Raw genomic sequence first — 15479 nt, 5'->3', positions numbered from 1 at the left:
AATGTTGACAGATATCAATAAACAACCCTCATTAATGTGTAGTCTACTCATATACAATGTATGATATCAGGGTAATTTGATAAAATGCAGTGTCATGTTCTAAGAAGAATACGCTATGCACATTTATAGTATAAATTATAATATAAATTAATCAACTTAAGAGAGCCAACTTCTTTCAAGTGCCCTTGAGTATTTTTAAGTTACCTATTACATAAAAACAAGAATTAACTTTCCTATTTAAAAAGTGACCAAGTAGCTGAGGGTAATGGTACATGTCTAGAATCCTAGCACTTCAGAGATGGAGGCAGGAGGATGGAGAACTCAAGGTCATCCTTTGTTATGTAGCAAATTCCAGGACACCCTGGCAATCAGCAGACAATACCTGAAAAGGTCAGTAGAATAGAGAAGATAAAGTTTGCTCTCTATAAACATTATCAGTCTAGATTTTATTAACTTATTTTATCTTGTTTACCTTTATTTATTTGTGTGAACTTGTGCATGCTACAACATGTGTATGAGGTAAATGACACTTTTCCAGAGTCAGTTTTTTCTTCCTTTGTATGTGTCCCAGAGATTGAACTCAGATCACCAGGTTTGACCGCAAGAACCTTTACCCACTAAGCCATCTCACTGCACCTAACATATTATAAATAAATCTATAGAAATCAAGACTGAATTTCTTGAAAAATGATTATTTTCCATTCAAAGAAAAATGGCCTTCTAGCCATATAGCACCCCATTGGTAAATTTAGCCTGATTATTATTGTATTTTATTTATTCACTTTATAGCCTGCTTGCAGCCCCTTCCCTTCTCTCCTCCCATCACCACCCTCACACATCCTTCCCCCATTCCTCACTCCCATCCATTCTCCTCTTGTTTTTGCTTTTTTTTTTTTTTAATATATTTTTGGGAACTGCTCAACTCTAAGACTAGCTGAGGTTATAAAAGAACCAATTTTACATTCCCTTGAGGTTGCTACAATTGTGATGAGGATTTTTAATATATGTGAAAACAGAAATAACATAAAAAGTCAAACCAGGAAGTTCCACAAAAGATAGGGGTGTGTCTGAGCTACTGAGGGAAGTAAGAAAGAAATAATGGTTTCACTGTTTCCTTTCATTTATGTATTCTTGGGATTCTAAAATTTAACTTTACAATCCAGGTAGTTTAAAAGGAAAAAAAAAATGCTCTCTATTCTCAAAGCTTACAATCAGGAGTAGGGCTGAGTAAAAGAGACAGAATGAGACAAGGATAGAATAACCACGCAGAATATTGATGCATCTCTGTCTATTCTCACAGGGCCCTCTCCTCATGGGGGGTCGCCTGAAGAGAGCCATTTGTTGACAGAAAAAAAGTCCCTAATACCTTGCCCAACCCCTGCAAGGAACACAAGCCAAGAAAAAAGGAAGAGCAAGGAAGATTCTGGAATTTACTAGCTCATAACGTTGTCCATAAGAGGTGTAGGGTGCCAACCTCTTAGTCACTTGTATCATTTCTCAGATCCAATATCTGACAAAAGGGACTTGAGGAAGACAGGCTCACAGCCATCATGGCCACAGTAGCTTGAGACAGCTGTTCCCTAGAGCACCCACAGCCAAGAAACACTGACTGAATTCTGGTGTTCATGTTGCTTTTTCAATTTTATTTAGCCCGTAACTCCAACCCATGGAGTATTTTTTTTTTTTGCCTTAGTTAACATAAACTAGATAGTCCTTCATGCCCAGATTAGTCTAGATCCTACCAATCTGCCAAGTAATGTAAATCATAAGTTTTTCAGCAGGCAAAACCTGGTGATCGCTTGTGGAATGGCTCAACTGACATGATGGGGAGTACACAGTTTTCAATGGGTTTTTACAGTCTGAGGAAGTTAAGATCTTGGGGGCTTCCTAGGCACCTGCCACGCTACCTTACAATTCACAACTGCCTGGTTCACCATGGTCCTTCCTATCATAGTTGCCCAAGCTGCTCCTCACATATCTGCGGTGGACTTAGGAGGCTGAGGACACCACTTTAAAAACATGGGTTGGCATGGATTAATGGCCTTGACACATTGAGTTAAACATGCACAGGTTCCATATCACCATTCTTTTCTATATTTCCCCCAGGATATGCAGTTTGTCTGTTTTTCCTAGTATTTACCCAAAATATAGAATGGAAGGAATGTTCTCATCACCAGGTTCACCTAATTCCTCCTTGGGGAAATTCCATTCCTCCAGGCTGGACTTACGTAACATCTAGTCTTACCCAAAGGAAGACAGGACTTGTTAACCTTTGTGGATACTTTTGTATCTATAAAAGTCATTTTTATTTGGCAAAATATGGTGATTCATGTCTTCTAAGGTTTATAATCTGAGAGCAGTAATGTTGATATGACTAAGAATATAAAGGGCACCTTAATGAGTAGTTGCTGTTTGTTTATTTTAAACTGATTATGAAGAGGGGGAAATGAGAAACAGGGGATGAGGAGAAAGGTGAAGCAAGGGAAAAAATATGGCAAACCGACCACTGAAGGAAAATAAGAATGCAAGAAATGAAAAGTTCAAAATGGATAAAGATTGATATGAACAGAGATGAGGTCTCTGCCCATTTGCTTGTTCTTGTCTGGTTTGTGTTTTGCATTGCATTCTGAGATGTTCTGTTTCTATTGAAGGTAATCAACAACCAATATTACGTTTTCAAAATTATATTTCTTGTGGAAGTGACAAACACAATTACCCTTTACTCTTCTGGGCATTCTGTTTTGCATGAACAAAGTCTGTTTGAGTTGCCTTGAGATCATAAGGGGTAGTTTCCAATATTTTCCATGCAGATAAGGTTACAAGCAGAGTTACCAATGGATGTGTTTATTTCTGTAGATGAAATTTATTTAAGGAATTAGTATTTACTAAAAATTGAAAATTCCTTTACAAACAACTGTTGCTATTTCATGTAATTTTTTTCAGATTTATGAACACAAATGCTTTTAAGTGTAAAGTGTAAAGTGTATATATATATATATATACACACACACATTCAGGGCCCTACTTGTAACTGCATCAACTCTACCAAAATGACACTGAACACAGGGGTTTTCTCCAAAGGTTTGCTCTCCTTCCCATTTCTTGAAGGTCCCTAATCTTAATATCAGTTATTAAGGTGCTACCTTGGACTCCTAATTGATATCATCCTTCTCTTCTTTCAGGCAGGCTGTCACTAAGGAACTCAACTTTTTCTTAAATATGACATGGATTCTTTCTTACTTCCAAATCTCTCAACATATTTAAAGTTCTTGCTACTTGACATCTCAATTAGAAAATAATATACTACCTCCGATTCAGTATTCTTACAACCTGTGATAGGTTAATTATCATTTTATCATGTCCCTTTTTAATGGAAAAAAGAAAATGAAGATTTATTTAATGTGGCCACAGTAAGAAGAGGGACAAAGAAATTCAGTGACTCCCCAAGTCCATCTTTTCTTAAATTAATTTTTTATTTTTTTATATTAATTTCAGTTTATTTGTTTTGTATCCCAGCTGTAGCACCCCCCTCATTCCCTCCCAATCCCGCCCTCCCTCTCTCATCTCCTCCCATGCCCCTCTCCAAGTCCACTGATAGGGGAGGTCCTCTTCCCCTTCTATCTGACCCTAGCTTCACAGGTCTCATCAGGACTGGTTGCATTGTCCTCCTCTGTGGCATGGCAAGGCTGCTCCCACTCAGGGGGAGGTAATCAAAGAGCCTGCCTCTGAATTCATGTCAGAGACAGTCCCTGTTCCCATTACTAGGGCATCCCACTTGGAGAGTGGGCTGCCGTGGTTGCATCTGAACAGGAGTTGTAGGTTTTCTCTGTTCATGGGCCTTGGTTAGAGTATCAGTCTCAGAAAAGACCCTTGGGCCTAGATATTTTGGTTCTGTTGCTCTCCTTCTGGAGCCCCTGTCCTCTCCAGGTCTTTCTATCTCCCCCTTCATTCATAAGATTCCCTGCACTCTGCCGGAAGTTTGGTTATGAGTCTCAGCATATGCTTTGATACACTGCTGGGTAAAGTCTTTCAGAGGCCCTCTGTGGTAGAGCTGTCCTGTTTCCTGTTTTCTCTTTCTTCTAATGACCATCCTATTTGTCTTTCTGAGTGAGAATTTATCATCTTACCCAGGTTCCTCTTTCTTGTGTAGCTTCTTTAGGTGTATAAATTTTAGTATGTTTATCCTATATTATATGTCTAATATCTATTTATACGTGAGTATAGACCTTGTGTGTCTTTCTGCTTCTGGGATACCTCACTCAGGATGATCTTTTCTAGATTCCACCATTTGCCTGCAAATTTCATGATTTCCTTGCTTTTAGTTGATGAGTAGTATTCCATTGTTTAAATGTGCCACAATTTCTATATCCATTCTTCTGTTGAGGGACATCTGGGTTGTTTCCAGGTTCTAGCTATTATAAATAAAGCTGATACGAACACGGTTGAACAAATGTCCTTTCTGTGTACTTGAGCATATTTTGGATATATGCCTAGGAGTGGTATAGTTAGGTTTTGAGGAAGCTCTATTTCTAATTGTCTGAGAAAGTGCCAGAGTGATTTCCATAGTGGTTATACAAGTTTATGCTCCCACCAGCAATGGAGGAGGGTTCCCCTTTTTCCACATCCTCTTTAGCATGCATTGTCACTTGAGTTTTTTATCTTAGCCATTCTGATGGGTGTAAGGTGAAATTTCAGAGTCATCTTGATTTGCATTTCCCTGATGACTAAGGATACTGATCATTTCTTTAAGTGTTTCTCTGTCATTCTATATTCCTCTACAGAGAATTCTGTTTAGCCCTGTACCCCATTTTTAATTGGATTACTTGATTTGTTGCTTTTTAACTTCTCAAGTTCTTTATATATTCTGGATATTATCCGTCTATCAGATATAGGGTTGGTGAAGATCCTTTCCCAATCTGTAGGCTGTTGTTTTGTTCTGGCAACAGTGTCCTTTGCTTTACAGAAGCTTTTCAGTTTCATGAGTTCCATTTATTGATTGTTGACCTTAGAGCCTGTGATGTTGGTGTTCTATTCAGGAAGTTGTCTCCTGTGCCAATGAGTTCTAGGCTCTTCCCCACTTTTCCATCTTTAGGATTTTGAGGTGAGATTATGTGTAAATATACAGCCAAGTATATGCACATTTAAGCAGTCCTGGTCAAGGTTTGGTCCCACCTACTATTGTCCCATCATTATGTGGACTTTAGTATATTCTTATAATGTGCTTTGACAAGTTCTTAGAATTGTGTGGAATCTCTTTCTCAGTGTTGCATCTCCACACCTGACTAGAATTGTGCTCTGTTCTTGAGACTGTTGAGTCAGACAATGGCATACAGAGTATGTATAATCCAGTGAATGTCACTAAGTCATAATTGGAGTCCTAACTAGGAAAAAACATAAAGAAAGATAAAGAATTGCATAATTCAGTAGATATTTAAGAGGTCTATGAGAGAACTAGCGCTAATCACATAAAAAGTATAAATTGCTTCATAAAGAAATGAGGACTGAGCAGGGGATCTATGTCGTCTGCATAGTTATTCATCAGTTTCTGCAGGACCCCCTGAGTGGAGATGTTTTTGGCTCTGTTAGTCTCCTTGTGGAGCTCCCATCCCCTCCAGGTCTTTCTATCTCCCTCTTCTTCCGTAAGATTCCCTGCACTCTGCCCAATGTTTGGCTATGAGTCTTAGCATCTGCTTTGATATCCTGCTGGGTAGAGTCTTTCAGAGGCTCCCTATGGAAGGCTCCTGTCCTGTTCCGTGTCTTCTCCTACTTCTGATGTCTATGCTCTTTTCTCTTCTGAGTGAGGATTAAGCCTCTTCCCTAGGGTCTTCCATGTTGTTTTGCTTCTTTAGGACTATAGATTTTAGTATGTATATCCTATATTATATGGTGCAGACCTCCTACTCAGATATAGCCCATAAAAAGCTCAGTCTTCATGTGGGTTCCCTGGTAAGGGGAGCAGGAGATATCTCTGACATAGACTCAGTGGCAGGCTCTTTGATCACCTCTCCCTGGTGAGATGGCCTAACTAGGCCACAGAGAAAGAGGAACGAGAAAGTCCTGGTGAGACCTGATAGGCTAGGGTCAGATAGTAGGGGAGGAGGACCTCGCCTATCAGTGGACTAGGAGAGAAACATTGGGGTGGGGGGAGATAAGGAGGGTGACACTGGGAGGAGATGAGGGAGGGGGTTACAGCCTGGATCCTAGTGAGGTCCTAGTGAGGTTGAACAGGCAGATAGACCACGTGAGCTCAGGAGCTTAAGACCAGCCTGGGCAACATGACACTTCCACTCCATTGCAGAAGCATCAAATACATGGTCCAGGTACTGACAAAGCTAAGAAGATGTGGGGTGGCCATCAAGTGATTTCAGTGGAGGCTTCATAATGACAAATAAAAAAAATCATGTAAGAGAATGATCTGAGGAGCTGTCAGAGAATTGAATGTTGCTGAAGTTAGAGGTGAAAAGGAGAAAGAAAAAATAGAATGGATAGAAATATGGACTGTGGACCAGGGTAACATGAAACCATGAGACCCAAGAAAGTAAAGAACTCCAAGAAATGGATGATGACAGATGAACTAGGAGTCATGTGAAAGTAGGAGAAAGAAAACATCTTTAGATCTGAGGAAAGAAATGAACTGAATATCCGTCCCAATTCAAGTCACGTTACTAACACTGCTGTCAAGTTATTCTCTTAAAAAGTAAGTGATAAAGTAAATGAAAGCTGACCCCCTGAAAACATGATAAGGTTATTAACTGATATTGGAAAGGATAAAAGACAGTTGTTACTGCTTGTAAATTTATGCACAAAACAGTTGCTTACCATATTGTTCAAGGAGTTTAATGGATTTTTGAAGCACATTTACATAAGAATAGACATTCATCATAAAGAGAAAAATCTGTACTTAAATAGAACATTTGGCCTCAGATAAGTTTCAGAAGAATATAGGAAACCACTATAAAACACAGGCATGTATAAGTGATCTATTCAGGAAAACAGAAATGTTCAAACATCTTGGTTCTTGAAAAAGCCTTGTTATAAACTCTGAGTTGTAAAGGAACTGAGTAATGCTCTTGAATGCCAGTTATAATTCCTAGGAGATAAAGAATGCCCAATAAGCCATCTTGCGCTAATATTATCTTTTAGCTCTAGCTATTCAATCACCTACTCCAAAGTTTTTATACACCTGTTATGTCTATTGGTTAGGACTGATGAGCCACAATAACAACATGTATGAACTCTACATCCTAGGAATAGAGAAATAGGAACAAGTAAGCACATTAAATAATTGTTCTTTGTTAGTTGTGAAAAAGAATTACAGGTAGAGAGAGACAATGGTACAGAAGACCTGGATGGAACAGTGGGACAGATGTTTTAACCAAACCTCTAAGAAAGAGTCCTTGAGAAACTCACAGGCCTACATAGAAGAAAACAGCAGCCATTAAAAAAAGTGAGGAAATACTATCCTCCCCCCAAAATAAAAGAAAAATAAAGCCACTTGATGAATGATCACAATACCAAAACAAAATTGGAGTTTTTAAGGTAATTCTATAGTGGAGAGTTACAGAGTACATGGAAGAGTGTTATGTAAAGATTCTCAGGGTCTAGACTCTGGAGATCTTTCTGAAATCTCCATAAGAATTTGGTAAATTTATAGATTTATTCTAGAAGAGGAAGCCATGGGAAGCTTTGAATCTCAGTGTGATGCAATGTAATTTTTTTCCTTTAGTTTTATAAGTACCTTGCCTTTTGCAAAGGGACTATATAGGAGAAAAGGCAAGAGTCAAAGCAAGACTCCTAATTAAGAAGCTGTTGGTGGGATAAAGGAGAAACAGAATGTAGTATGTACATACATATGTGTATTTACATATACATAAAAATGCATGTTGTGTGCATAAAGATATAAAATAAATTGGTAGTCAAGCTTTAAAAAGAAGGAAATCCGCCATTGTAAAGGCAAGGGTGAAACTTGAAGACAGGCTAATTGAAATAAGCCTGGCATAGAAGAGAAATGTTGGAAATAATAATGATAGGACTTACTGAAGTGTAAGTTATGACGGCTAAAAAAAAAAGTGTCATGCCAGAGGTGATCAGTGGTCATACAGAGAGAGAGAATTCAGAAGGTGGTTCAAGTCTGAAGGAGGCAGTATATGAAGTCACTGGGGGTGTGGTATGCAGAAGACACTCAAGTGACGATCATATGAAAAAGTACCCAGTGAAGTTACAGAACACTAAATTGCAATAGTGGAGTGACTTGAAAGTACTTGCAAAAACAGGTTAAGAAAAACTGGACATGACCCACTTACACATCAGGAATACACAACTAACCTTCTCCTAAATTAACTTGGAGAACTTTCTTATTTGAATGCTCTGGAACAGGATAAGAAGGGCCTTTTTGAACAAACTCACAAAGCTAAAATGAAGCCAAAAGTCTAGTTGCTAGATGACTTGTAATCACTTGCAAATGGTGAATGCCCACAGTCAATAGCGCCTTCATTCAAGGGCGTGGTAGGGGAAAGACCACTTGTGTTCAAGTTTATCTACAGCCAAATTATCTTCCTGAGACAAGTATGTTTAGAGAGTAAAGTTTTTTTTCCCCTTTTCTTTTTCTTTTAGCCTTTAGCTTGGCTTTACTCATTAGAGAGAAAAATTAAGTATAAGTGTTTGAATGGTCCCTTTGATGAAGCCAGTCACTGGGAATAAAAGATTAAATGAATTGACTTTTCTAGCTACAGAAGCTGGCTAAGTTTTCTTTTTTTCTTCTTCTCAAAAGCTTTAAAGTCATTTCCTTGAACAAAATTAACCAACTGTGCACTTTGAGTAGCTTTTGCAGGACCTTTTATGAGTCTCTAAAGAAAACAAGGTCCGTTAAGCCAACATTGCTCTTGTACATCTATATTTTAAGCTGTGATTTCCTTTTTATTTTTCATAGACAATTTGGTGAGCACAAATTATTCAACCTTTTTTTCTGTCTAACTATTTTAATATTGAAAACTTATTGGAACTAAATGGACTTTTGTGAATTAGTAATCAACACAAGGAGAGAAGATAAGGTAGAGCTGAGCTGCCTTTGATCTCATCTATGCATGCACACAGATCAAGGGACAAGAAAAACTATTATTCTCGATGCACACATAAAATAATTTGGCTCTTTTATTTCACACCTAGCTTGTGTCCTAACAGGTCTTTTAGTAACCTTTAGTATGTAACAAACATGGTCAGTCACATGCTATTTCAGAGAGGTAGGTGCTATCTTCACCTTCCAGAAATGCGCTAAGAAAGATAAATAGCTTTCCATTCAAATAGATGGGGTTGAAATTAAATACAGATTTTTTTTTCTGTTGTAGCTTGTACTACTATTCTGTACCTGCATTTGGGGGTAAGGGTTAGGTCAGAATCACCCTGCAAGAGAGGTTGTAACTGATGAGAGGACCAAAGAAAAGTTCTGATACAGGTTTGGGAAATGGAGCATTATTCCTACGTTTGGAATTTATCTGTGGCAATGGAACCTGGCATTTCTTTATTTCTGGTTTCTACTCATGAATGTAGCAATCCAAAAACTCTGTCCTGTACAGTTGATGATAGGGAGGCCAGTGAAATACAGTCTAGAAATCTCATGATTCTGAGCATATCTTTTCTTAGACATTCCTAAAAATTATAGTCCATCAAAAGGAGGGAGAAATCCTAGAAAGAAGAAAATATTATTTCTTGGAGATAAGCAGAGTCTTACCTTGCTCTAGGATGTGGGTGAATTAGGGTGCTGGGCCAGTTTTGGTGGCTGCCTCTGCTGTTGCTATGCGCCTAACATTAAGAGATGATCATCCCACAGGCGTTTCTTCTCCTTTGCCAGAACTAACAAGAGATACCCTAATAAGTGTTCCCAGAAAAAAGAAAACAAAACAAAAAACCCAAAACAATACTTAGCATTGCTTCTTGTCATCAGACAATCAACTCCTGCTTGAGTATTGCCATTCCCCAGGACAGTGTTTGTGAAGGGAGAGAGTTCTGTCTGCTCAGATCACTATTAAGGCTTCATTTACTGGATGAAAACGTTTCCATTCCAAAAACACTGATTCTCTTTAAAATACAGAAATCTGTCCATCTTGAACACACAGACTTCATTGGCAATAGTCAGGTGGATGTGACTTCTTACTGGTTCCAAAATCACTTCCAAATTACAAAACCTGTCACTGGTCTAGACTGTTAATTCTTAGTCAAAGAATTTTGTTCGTTTGTTTTAGAGCAGCTCCTCATACATATCTGAGTTGGCAACCCATGCCTGTATCTCTAAACCACACAATCTAAATCATTACCTGTCTGATTAGATAAGACTGAGTGTGAGATACAAAGTCCATATTACTCTTGAATATGTGAAGGAAGAGGAAAGCAGCATTCAAGATAATGCCCCACAGATCTTGCCATGTCCTTTTACTTACAAAGATGAAAAATTGCCTCTGAATAAATTACTCACATCAGGATTTGAATTCAGAACTGTCTACTACAAAGTCCAAATTATTTCCATTACACAATGAAAAACAATGTTACGAAACAAAATGGAAGTTGACATGGTTTGGAAACTGTCTCATTGATTCTATTTCTCAATTATTTCATCTGTGAAAAAATTCAAATAGACTATATACCATAAAGTGAATAGATTGTCATTGTTTAATTGTGTCCCATTTAAATTGCCTCTACCACAGCACATACCTCTATTCCCAGTACTCGGCCAGGCAGAGGCAGGTGGTTCTCTGTGAGTTCGAGGCCAACCTGGTCTACAAAGCAAGTACAGGACACCGAAGGCTAAACAGGGAATCCCTGTCTTGGAAAAAACAAAATAAAATAAAATAAATGACCTCTACCAATGGCTGAACAAGAAAATTATATTATGCTGTAGAAATGGCTTAGGAGTTATTATAGAAAAATGACTTAGGAGTTAAGAAATTTGTGCACCCTCTGGAGAACTTAGCACCAACATGGTTGTTCACAATAGTCAGTACATCTAGTCTTCAGGTATCTGATGAAATATTTTTGCCTCCACAGGCATTGCACACATGTGAGTCACAGCCATATATACATAAACATAAGTAGTCAAAATACATTTCATATATGTGTATGAAAACACATGTATTTCATTTATATATGAAAACACATACACATACAGTGTGTTGTACTCCATGGTTAATTTGATTTCTTAAACAGCAGCTCTTTCTAGAAAAAAAAAACCTGAATTTAAAATAGTATAATTTAATATATGCATACAGAATGAAACTGTTAACCAATCCAATTAAAAATCTGTTATATCAGAAATAAAATATAAGTTTGTGTGTGTGTGTGTGTGTGTGTGTGTGTGTGTGTGTGTGTGTGTGTGAAGATTTCAGACATGCTTTTGGCTTATTAACTAACCTTACCTTGTTGTGCATTAGACACCTAGGAATTATTCTTTCTGGATAAATGAAATTTTGACCAGCACCTTCCTATTTTATGTACACCCCAGTCCCTCATAATCATGATTCTATTCTTTGATTTTTGTGATTTTGACTTTTTTTTTAATGTATTTATTTTTATTTTACGTACATTGGTGTTTTGACTGCATGGTGTTTCTTAGTGAGGGTGTCAGCTCCCCTGGAACAGAAGTTACAGACAGTTGTGAGTTGCCATGTGGGTACTGGGAATTGAACTCTGGTCCATGGGAAGAGCTGTCAGTGCCCTTCACCAGTGAGCCATCTCTGCTTCCCCCATATTAGGTAAATAGTGCAGAATTTTTTTCTTCTATGTTGGACTTATTTCAATTAGCATGTCTTCAAGTTTCATCCATGCCTTTATAATGGTTGATTTCCTGCTTTTTAAAGAGTGACTGCCAATTTATTCTCTCTATATGTACCTACATATGTACATCCATGTATGTACATGTAGGTATATATGTATATTTGTTTGTATATACATACACACATATATGTATACACTGCATCTCGTTTATTCATTCCTGTCTATAATTTCTATTGTAATTATCATCTTATTAATCATAAGAAAAATGGTTACAATAAAGACCGATACTCATGTATGATAGTGTAATAAAGTCAATCTCTGTGGAATGAACTAGAATCCAAATCAGTGGTTCTTACCCTTCATAATGTTGTGACCCTTTAATACAATTTCTCATGTTGTGGTGAACCCCAACCATAAAATTATTTTTGTTGCTACTACGTAACTGTTCCTATTATGAATTGCAATGTAAATATCTATGTTTTCCAATGGTCTTTGGAGGTCACAACCCATAGGTAAAGAATTTTTGATCCAAATACATGCAGAAGATGATAGGCATGCTTTCAAAGAGAAAACTTATATAGATGAAAAATTCTTATAGAAAGATCGATATGGATCTAACTGTCAGTTCTGAAAGTTAAGATGGGGCTGTGAAAAGGAAGGACCAGAGTGTGTGTGGAAGATTTCATGAGACAAAGATTGTGGTGATGATGAACCCTGGAAACGGAAAGCTAAATCACACTTTTTACTGTCGGATAACTTGCTTAGAGTGTCACAACCAGAGTCCCTCCAACTCCTGGCTTACACACATTTCAGTTTATGAAAAGACTACTATGATTCAGAAAGTTATTCATTGTAAAATCAAAGAACCCAGGAAATAAGCTCACCATTTTGGTCGAATTAGCAAAGAAAATATCCATGACTATAAAATAAAAGACTATGAAAAAATTTAATGATTTCTAGAAAATACATCACTACTGAGAAAAATTTGTGTGAGAATATAATAATGGTAACAGTTTATTATTTGCTATTCTTAGCTTTAGTTTTTTTGCCAAATTAGTAAGATTTTAAAAAATTTTTATTGTTATTTTTTATATTAATTACAGTTTATTCATTTTTTTTTATCCCAGCTGTTGCCCCCTCCTTCATTCCCTTCCAATCCCACCCTCCCTTCCTCATCCCCTCCCATGTCCCTCTCCAAGTCTACTGATAGGGGAGGTCCTCCTCCCCTTCCATCTGACCCTAGCTTATCAGGTCTCATCAGGACTGGCTGCAATGTCCTCCACAGTACAGAATCAACAAATACATTTTCTATACATAATTCTGGGAAATTTACATTTGTTCACAGAAAATCAAAATACTGAAATAAAGGCTATGACCCTAGGATAGCCTTTCCTTTAATTGCGAAGTTAATTCATATATATTATATACATTATATTATTATACATTATCATATAATATATAGTATAGTATAATATATAATATATTATAAAACTTTCCTTCACTTCTTCTTTCCCATATACCACTACTTTCTCCTTTTCAAATTCATGGCCCGATTAATTATTACCTGTTGTCATACACATATTCTTTTTTAAAATTTAATTTAATTAATTACTTTATTTATTACAATTTACTCACTTTGTATCCTGTTGCAACCTCCTCCCTCATCTGCTCCTAGTCCCACCCACTCTCCCTCTTCTCTCCATATGCCCTGACAGCAGAGGACCGCCTCCCCTTCTATCTAACCCTATCCTATCTGGTCTTGAAGGTTGGCTTCATCATCTTCTTCTGTGGCCTGGCAAGGCTGCACCCCACAGGGGGAGTTTATCAAAGAGCCTGTCACTGAGTTCATGTCAGAGACAGCTCGTGTACCTCTTACTAGGGTATCCACTTGGAAACTTAGCAGCCTATGGGCTTCCTCTGAACAAGGGGTCTCGGTCCTCTCCATGCAAGGTCCTTGGTTGGAGTATCAGTCTCTGGAGGACCCCTGGGCCTAGGTTAACCATACTAAACACAAACATACTAAACATTCTAAAATCTATAGTCCTAATTAAGCTAAACAACAAGGAGGACCCTAGGGAAGATGCTTAATCCTCATTCAGAAGGGCAAAGAGGATAGCCATCAGAAGTAGAAGACAAGGAACAGGACAGGAGACTTCCATAGAGGACCTCTGAAAGACTCTACCCACTGGGATCTTGAAGGAGATACTGAGACTCAGAGCCAAACTCTTGGTAGAGTGCCAGAATCTTTATGGAAGAAGAGGGAGATAGAACTGGAGATAGAACCTGAAGGAGACAGGAACTCCACAAGGAGAACAAGAGAGTTATACAAATATTTTTAAAATACATAAATACAACCTGCCAAGTCTGTATAATGCTACCAATATGTTTGTTTTCAAGGATGACCATTTGTTATTGGATAACCTGCTGGTGTGCTCTTCTCTAGGGAAGACTTTCTCTTGCTCTCGGTATCTTTTAGCTGCCTGTAGTTCATTGTGTATCATTGAGGCTTCCTGGGCTTGCCATGGTCATTGCCATTACCATGTGTGTTGTTTTTGTTCTAGTTAGTTTCCATTGAGGTAACCTTGTTAGTGAGACTCTATGGATAGGATTCACAGTGTAGTCCAGGCTGGCCAAGACTCACAGAAATCCATTTGCTTGCTCCCTAGTGTTAGGATCATAGGCAAAACTCCACTCACTATTTTCAGGTTTTCTTGATCACCCCAGATTACAATGACTATATATATGTGAGTTTAGTCATGAACTCAAGGATGGCATGATGAATTTAATCATATATAAAAGACCACATGCCTTTAATTATGTTGTGAGTTCTGATGTTCTACAAATTATAATGTGCATTAAATATTGTTTACAAATGCAGTTAGTTTCTTAAGCAATCACATTCCTGTTGTTAATTTATTTTATCAGACCTAGTAAGTCTGTCTTCTTGGCTTTATTTTAAGCTTTTGATATGTACTGGGTCAGAATATCAATTAGGATTACTGAAAGCCTAAGGCTCACTTATGAGTTACCAGCATAGGTTTTGTTGTTGTTGTTGTTTGTTTTTTTGTTTTCAGACCTGAAGCTGCACTAATAAAAGTTCCCATTTATTCTTAGTGTTTGGTTAAATTCTCAAAATTAAGGCTATCTATAATAGAGTGTCATATAACAGGACTTTTAGCTATATTTAGTGACCAAGATATAATGTTTGTTATCTCCAATGAACATTAAATCATTACTGTGCATATAGAAATAAATTAAAAGCAGCAATTATGATAAATAAATGTCCTCTGATCCAACTAAAATAACACATGTAATATATTCTGAGGTTAGGATGTGGGAAGAGGGATGAAGGAATCAAAGCAGAGTGGCAAAGAGAATCCATATATCTCTAGCTGAATCTAAAACAATAATGTTGATTCCATGAAGCTGTATAAATGGCTCAGCAGAGAGAATGCACACTTTTCTTCCAGAGGACCTGTGTTCTGTTCTCAAGACCCAGGTTGGATGGGTTACAAACATCTGCAACTCTAGCCTTAGAGGTCCTGAAGCCTTCCTCATGGTTACATGTCTCATGGTTACAACAAAATACCTATCATTGTTGAATTATTTGGTTAACTTTCATGTATGTCGATCTTGCCTCATGTTATTAGAATTTGTTATTACACACATGTGAATTTGTAATGGTTTTATTTTGTTAAATAACTTGATACTTCATT

The sequence above is a fragment of the Meriones unguiculatus genome, chromosome 2 (assembly GCF_030254825.1).
Source record: "Meriones unguiculatus strain TT.TT164.6M chromosome 2, Bangor_MerUng_6.1, whole genome shotgun sequence".
Lineage (NCBI taxonomy): Eukaryota > Metazoa > Chordata > Mammalia > Rodentia > Muridae > Meriones > Meriones unguiculatus.
The sequence above is the reverse complement of the archived record's forward strand: the minus strand, read 5'-3'. Positions refer to the sequence as shown.